The sequence below is a fragment of the Procambarus clarkii genome, chromosome 65, assembly GCF_040958095.1.
Source record: "Procambarus clarkii isolate CNS0578487 chromosome 65, FALCON_Pclarkii_2.0, whole genome shotgun sequence".
Taxonomy (NCBI): Eukaryota; Metazoa; Arthropoda; class Malacostraca; order Decapoda; family Cambaridae; genus Procambarus; species Procambarus clarkii.
The window spans coordinates 32,335,380-32,343,951 of record NC_091214.1 but is presented as its reverse complement, the minus strand read 5'-3'; positions in this window follow the sequence as shown (position 1 = coordinate 32,343,951).

Sequence of the window (8,572 nt, the reverse complement as noted above, 5' to 3'; positions counted from 1 at the left end):
TGCATTACTCTTAAGCTTCTGCATCCCTCTCATAAGCCTCTGCGTCACTCTCAAGAGCCTCTGTATCCCTCTCTTGTGCCTCTGCAACCCTCACTTAAGCCTCTGCATAGCTCTCCTTAGCCCCTGCATCCCTCTCTTGAGCCTCTGCATCCCTCTCTTGAGCCTCTGCATCCCTCTCGTAAGCCTCTGCATCACTCTCTTAAGCCACTGCATCACTCTCAAGAGCCTCTGCATCACTCTCTTGAGCCTCTGCATCATTCTCTTAAGCCTCTGCCTTTCTCTCTTGAGCCTGCATCCTTTCTCTCTTGAGCCTGCATCTTGAACTCCTGCATCCCTCTCATGAGCCTCTGCATCCCTGTCTTTAGCCTTTGCAACACTCTTAAGCCTCTGAATCCCTCTCTAGAGCCACTGATCCCTCTCTTGATCCTCTGCTTCCCTTTCTTGAACCTCTGCATCCCTCTCTTAAGCCACTGCATCACTCTCTTCAGCCTCTGCATCACTCTCTTCAAAATGTGATCCTTCGCCGCGCTCAATAATTGGCATATTTTCCGTATAAAAAGTAGTCATTTCAAACTGCGAATACGTGCAGAGAGCCTGAATTTGGCTACAAAATATAGCTCAAGGGTCGAATTTGGGATGTTTGGGATATTTTGAAAACTGCAGGGGGGTTTGGGCAAAATGTGACCTATCGCCGCTTTTAGTTATTGGCATATTTTCAGTATAAAAATTCGTAATTTCAAACTGCGAATACGTGCTGAGAGTCAGAATTTGGCTCCAAATTTAGAATCAAGGGTCGAATTTAGGATGTTTCGGGTATTTTGAAAACTGCAGGGAGGGTTTGGGCAAAATGTGATACATCGCCGCTCTCAGTAATTTGCATATTTTCGGTTTAAAAAGTTGTAATTTCAAACTGCGAATATGAGCAGAGTGCTAGAATTTGGCTCCAAAATATGACTCAAGCGTCGAATTTGGGATGTTTGGGATATTTTGAAAACTGCAGGGAGTGTTTGGGCAAAATGTGATCCATCGCCGCTTTCAGTATTTGGCATATTTTCGGTATAAAAAGTCGTAATTTCAAACTGCCAACACGTGCAGAGAGCCAGAATTTGGCTCAAAAATATTGTTCAAGCGTCGAAGTTGTTATGTTTGGGATATTTTGAAAACTGCAGGGGGGGGGGGGGGTTTGGCAAAATGTGACCCTTCGCCGCACTCAGTAATTGGCATATTGTCGGTATAAAATAAAATAATTTCAAACTGCGAATACGTGCAGATAGCCCAAATTTGGCTCCAAAATATGTCCCAAGCGTCGAATTTGATATGTTTGGGATATTTTGAAAACTGCAGAGAGGGTTTGGGCAAAATGTGATCCATCGCCGTTCTCAGTAATTAGCCTATTTTCGGTATAAAAAGTCGTAATTTCGAACTGCGAATAAGTGCAGAGAGCCAGAATTTGCCTGCAAAATATGGCTCAAGGGTCGACTTTTTAATGTTTTGGATATTTTGAAAAGTGCAGGAAGGGTTTGTGCAAAATGTGATCCCTCGCCGCTCTCAGTAATTGGCATTTTTTCGGTATACAAAGTCGTAATTTCAAACTGCGAATACGTGCAGACAGCCAGAATTTGGCTCCAAAAAATGTCTCAAGCGTCGAATTGGTGATGTTTGGGATATTTTAAAAACTGCAGGGGGGGGCATAATATGACCCAGCGCTGCTTTCAGTAATTTGCATATTTTCGGTATAAAATTTCGTGATTTCAACCTGCGAATATGTGCAGAGAGCCAGAATTTGGCTCCAAAATATGGCTCAAGGGTCGAATTTGGGATGATTGGAATATTTTGAAAACTGCAGGGAGGGTTTGGGCAAAATGTGATCCATCGCCGCTTTCAGTAATTGACATATTTTCGGTATAAAATTTCGTAATTTCAAACTGCGAATACGTGCAGAAAGCCAGAATTTGGCTCCAAAATATGGCAGAAGGTTCGAATTTGGGATGTTGGGATATTTTGCAACCTGCAGAGGGGGTTTGGGAAAATGTGACCCATCGCTGCTTTAAGTAATTGGCACATTTTCGGTATAAAATGAAATAATTTCAAACTGCGAATACGTGCAGAAAGCCGGAATTTGGTTCCAAAATATAGTCAAGGGTCAAATTTTGGATGTTTGGAATATTTTCAAAACTGCAGGGAGGGTTTGGGCAAATTGTGACCTATCACTGCTTTTAGTTATTGGCATATTTTCAGTATAAAAATTCGCAATTTTAAACTGCGAATACGTGCAGAGTGCCAGAATTTGGCTGAAAAATATGGCTCAACCGTCAAATTTGTTATGTTTGATATATTTTAAAAACTGCAGGGAGGGTTTTGGCAGAATGTGATTCATCGCCGCTCTCAGTAATTGGCATATTTTCGGTATAAAAAGTCGTAATTTCAAACTGCAAATACGTGCAGAGATCCAGAATTTGGCTTCAAAATATGGCTCAAGGGTCGACTTTTGGATATTTTGGATATTTTGAAAAGTGCAGAGAGGGTTTGGGCAAAATGTGATCCATCGGTGCTCTCAGTAAATGGCATTTTTTCTGTATAAAAAGTCGTAATTTCAAACTGCGAATACGTGCAGAGAGCCAGAATTTGGCTCCAAAATATAGCTCAAGGGTCGAATTTGGGAAGTTTGGGATATTTTGAAACTGCAGGGGGGTTTTGGCAAAATGTGACCCATCGCCGCTCTCAGTAATTGGCATATTGTCGGTATAAAATGAAATTATTTCAAACTTCGAATACGTTCAGAGAGCCCGAATTTGACTCCAAAATATGTCTCAAGCGTCGAATTGGGGATGTTTGGGATATTTTAAAAACTGCCGGGGGGTGGTGGGGGTTGGGCAAAATATGACCCATCGCTGCTTTCAGTAATTTGCATATTTTCGGTAAAAAATGTCGTAATTTCAACCTGCGAATATGTGCAGAGAGCCAGAATTTGGCTACAAAATATAACTCAAGGGTCGAATTTGGGATGTTGGGAATATTTTGAAAACTGCAGGGAGGGTTTGGGCTAAATGTGACCCATCGCTGCTTTCAGTAATTGGCATATTTTCAGTATAAAAAGTCGTAATTTCAAACTGCGAATACATGCAGAGAGCAAGAATTTGGCTCCAAAATAATTCTTAAGGGTCGAATTTGGGATGTTTGGGATATTTTGAAAACTGCAGGGAGGGTTTGGGCAAAATGTGATCCATCGCCGCTTTCAGTAATTGGCATATTTTCGGTATAAAAAGTCGTAATTTCAAACTGCGAATACGTGCAGAGAGCCAGAATTTGGCTCAAAAATATGGCTCAAGCGTCAAATTTGTTATGTTTGGGATATTTTAAAACTGCAGGTAGGGTTTAGGAAGAATGTGATCCATCGCTGCTCTCAGTAATTGGCATATTTTCGGTATAAAAAGTCGTAATTTCAAACTGCGAATACTTGCAGAGAGCCAGAATTTGGCTCCAAAATAATTCTTAAGGGTCGAATTTGGGGTGTTTGGGATATTTTAAAAACTGCAGGGAGGGTTTGGGCAAAATGTGATCCATCGTTGCTCTCAGTAATTAGCATATTTTTTGTATATGGATTTTGGATTTACAGTCTCTGTGGTGTAGTGGTAAGACACTCGCCTGGCGTTCCGCTAGATCTATGTCATGGGTTCGTATCCTGGCCGGGGAGGATATACTGGGCGCAATTCCTTAACTGTAGCATCTGTTTAACGCAGCAGTAAAATGTGTACTTGGATGAAAAAACGATTCTTCGCGGCAGATGATTGTATTCCAGGGACCTGCACGAAACGGTACGCGAACTAGTGGCTGTTATAGAATGTAACAACTCTTGTATATATCTCAAAAAAAAAAAAAAAAAAGTATAAAAAGTCGTAATTTCAAACTGCGAATACGTGCAGAGAGGCAGAATTTGACTCCAAAATATGGCTGAAGGGTCGAATTTGGGATGTTTGGGATATTTTGAAAACTGCAGGGAGGGTTTGGGCAAAATGAGATCCATCCCCGCTTTCAGTAATTGGCATTTTTTCGGTATAAAAATTCGTAATTTCAAACTGCGAATACGTGCAGAAAGCCAGAATTTGGCTCCAAAATATGGCTCAAGGTTCGAATTTGGGATGTTTAGGATATTTTGCAAACTGCAGAGGGGTTTGGGAGAAATATGACCCATCGCTGCTTTCAGTAATTGGCATATTTTCGGTATAAAATGAAATAATTTTAAACTGCGAATACGTGCAGAAAGCCAGAATTTGGCTCCAAAATATGGCTGAAGGTTCGAATTTGGGATGTTTGGGAAATTTTGCAAACTGCAGAGGGGTTTGGGAGAAATATGACCCATCGCTGCTTTCAGTAATTGGCATATTTTCGGTATAAAATGAAATAATTTTAAACTGCGAATACGTGCAGAAAGCCAGAATTTGGTTCCAAAATATAGATCAAGGGTCGAATTTAGGATGTTTGGGATATTTTGAAAACTGCAGGGGGGTTTGGGCAAAATGGGACCTATCGCTGCTTTAAGTAATTGGCATATTTTCAGTATAAAAATTCGTAATTTCAAACTGCGAATACGTGCAGAGAGCCAGAATTTGGCTCCAAAATTAGGCTCAAAAGTCGAATTTAGGACGTTCAGGATATTTTGAAAACTGCAGGGAGGGACTGGTCCATCGTTGTTCTCAGTAATTGGCATATTTTTTGTATAAAAAGTCTTCATTTCAAACTGCGAATACATGCAGAGAGCCAGAATTTGGCTCCAAAATAATTCTTAAGGGTCGAATTTGGGATGTTTGGGATATTTTGAAAACTGCAGGGAGGGTTTGGGCAAAATGTGATCCATCGCCGCTCTCAGTAATTAGCATATTTTTTGTATATGGATTTTGGATTTATAGTCTCCGTGGTGTAGTGGTAAGACGCTCGCCTTGCGTTCCGCTAGCGCTATGTCATGGTTTCCTATCCTGACCGGGGAGGATTTACTAGGCGCAATTCCTTAACTGTAGCCTCTGTTTAACGCAACAGTAAAATGTGTATTTGGATGAAAAAACGATTCTTCGCGGCAGGGGATCGTATTCCAGGGACCTGCCCGAAACGCTACGCGTACTAGTGGCTGTAATAGAATGTAACAACTCTTGTATATATCTCAAAAAAAAAAGTATAAAAAGTCGTAATTTCAAACTGCAAATACGTGCAGAGTGCCAGAATTTGGCTCCAAAATATGGCTCAAGGTTCGAATTTGGGATGTTTGGGATATTTTGCAAACTGCAGAGGGGGTTTGGGCAAAATGTAACTCATCGATGCTTTCAGTAATTGGCATATTTTCGGTAAAAACTCGTAATTTCAAACTGCGAATACGTGCAGAGAGCCAGAATTTGGCTCCAAAATATGGCTCAAGGTCGAATTTTGGATGTTTGGGATATTTTGAAAACTGCAGGAGGGTTTGGGCAAAATGTGACCTATCGCTGCTTTTAGTTATTGGCATATTTTGAGTATAAAAATTCGTAATTTCAAACTGCGAATACCTGTTGAGAGTCAGAATTTGGCTCCAAAATTAGGATCAAGGGTCGAATTTGGGATGTTTGGGGTACTTTAAAAACTGCAGGGAGGTTTTGGGCAAAATGTGATCCATCGCCGCTCTTAGAAATTAGGATATTTTCGGTATAAAAAGTCGTAATTTCAAACTGCGAATACGTGCAGAGAGCTAGAATTTTGCTCCAAAATTAGGCTCAAAGGTCGAATTTGGGATGTTTGGGATATTTTGTAAACTGCAGAGGGGGTTTGGTCAAAATGTGACCCATCGCTGCTCTCAGTGATTGGCATATTTTAAGTATAAAAAGTCGTCATTTCAAACTCGGTATACGTGCAGAGAGCCAGAATTTGGCTCCAAAATTAGGCTCAGAGGTCGAATTTACGACTTTTGGGATATTTTGAAAACTGCAGGGGGGTTTGGGCAAAATGTGACCTTTCGCTGCTTTCAGTAATTAGCATATTTTCAGTATAAAAAGTCGTAATTTCAAACTGTGAATACATGCAGAAAGTCAGAATTTGGCTCCAAAATTAGGCTCAAGGGTCGAATTTGGGATGTTTGGGATATTTTGAAAACTGCAGGGAAGGTTTGGGCAAAATGTGATCCATCGCCGCTCTCAGTATATGGCATATTTTCGATATAAAAAGTCGTAATTTCACACTGCGAATACGTGCAGAGAACCAGAATTTGGCTCCAAAATATGACTCAAGCGTCGAATTTGAGATGTTTGGGATATTTTGAAAACTGCAGGGAGGGTTTGGGCAAAATGTGATCCATCGCCGTTTTCAGTAATTGGCATATTTTCGGTATAAAAAGTCGTAATTTCAAACTGCGAATACGTGCAGAGAGCCAGAATTTGGCTCAAAAATATGGCTCAAGCGTCAAATTTGTTATGTTTGGGATATTTTAAAACTGCAGGTAGGGTTTAGGCAGAATGTGATCCATCGCTGCTCTCAGTAATTGGCATATTTTCGGTATAAAAAGTCGTAATTTCAAACTGCGAATACTTGCAGAGAGCCAGAATTTGGTTTCAAAATATGGCTCAAGGGTCGACTTTTGGATGTTTGGATATTTTGAAAAGTGCAGAGAGGGTTTGGGCAAAATGTGATCCATCGCCGCTCTCAGTAAATGGCATTTTTTGGGTATAAAAAGTCGTAATTTCAAACTGCGAATACGTGCAGAGAGCTAGAATTTGTCTCCAAAATATAGCTCAAGGGTCGAATTTGGGAAGTTTGGGATATTTTGAAACTGCAGGGGGTTTTGGCAAAATGTGACCATCGCCGCTCTCAGTAGTTGGCATATTGTCGGTATAAAATTAATTTATTTAAAACTTCGAATACGTTCAGAGAGCCCGAATTTGACTCCAAAATATGTCTCAAGCGTCGAATTGGGGATGTTTGGGATATTTTAAAAACTGCAGGGGGGGGGGGGGGGTTGGGCAAAATATGACCCATCGCTGCTTTCAGTAATTTGCATATTTTCGGTATAAAATGTCGTACTTTCAACCTGCGAATATGTGCAGAGAGCCAGAATTTGGCTACAAAATATGGATCAAAAGTCGAATTTGGGATGTTGGGGATATTTTGTAAACTGCAGGGAGGGTTTGGGCATAATGTGACCCATCGCTGCTTTCAGTAATTGGCATATTTTCAGTATAAAAAGTCATAATTTCAAACTGCGAATACATGCAGAGAGCCAGAATTTGGCTCCAAAATAATTCTTAAGGGTCGAATTTGGGGTGTTTGGGATATTTTAAAAACTGCAGGGAGGGTTTGGGCAAAATGTGATCCATCGCCGCTCTCAGTAATTAGCATATTTTTTGTATAAGAATTTGGATTTACAGTCTCCGTGGTGTAGTGGTAAGACGCTCGCCTGGCGTTCCGCTAGCGCTATGTCATGGGATCGTATCCTGGCCGGGCAGGATTTACTGGGCGCAATTCCTTAACTGTAGCCTCTGTTTAACGCAACAGTAAAATGTGTATTTGGATGAAAAAACGATTCTTCGCGGCAGGGGATCGTATTGCAGGGACCTGCCTGAAACGCTACGCATACTAGAGGCTGTAATAGAATGTAACAACTCTTGTAGATATCTCAAAAAAAAGTATAAAAAGTCGTAATTTCAAACTGCGAATACGTGCAGAGTGCCAGAATTTGGCTCCAAAATATAGTTCAAGGTTTGAATTTGGGATGTTTGCGATATTTTGCAAACTGCAGAGGGGGTTTGGGCAAAATGTGACCCATCGCTGCTTTCAGTAATTGGCATATTTTCGGTATAAAATATAATAATTTCGAACTGCGAATACGTGCAGAAAGCCAGAATTTGGTTCCAAAATATAGCTCAACAGTCGAATTTGGTTGTTTTGGGTATTTTGAAAACTGCAGGGAGGGTTTGGGCAAAATGTGATCCATCGCCGCTCTTAGTAATTAGCATATTTTTGGTATAAAAAGTCGTAATTTCAAACTGCGAATACGTGCAGAGAGCCAGAATTTGGCTCCAAAATTTGGCTCAAAGGTCGAATTTTGGATATTTGGGGTATTTTGAAAACTGCAGGGAGGGTTTGGGCAAAATGTGATCCATCGCCCCTCTTAGTAATTAGCATATTTTCGGTATAAAAAGTCGTAATTTCACACTGCGAATACGTGCAGAGAGCTAGAATTTGGCTCCAAAATTAGGCTCAAAGTGTCGAATTTGGGATGTTTGGGATATTTTGCAAACTGCAGAGGGGGTTTGGGCAAAATCTGACCCATCGCTGCTTTCAGTAATTGGCATATTTTCGGTATAAAATGAAATAATTTCAAACTGCGAATACGTGCAAAAAGCCAGAATTTGATTCCAAAATATAGCTCAAGGGTCGAATTTTGGATGTTTGGGATATTTTGAAAACTGCAGGGAGGGTTTGGGCAAAATATGATCCATCGCCACTCTTAGTAATTAGCATATTTTCGGTATAAATAGTCGTAAATTCAAACTGCGAATACGTGCAAAGAGCCAGAATTTGGCTCCAGAATATGGTTCAAAGGTTGAATTTGGGA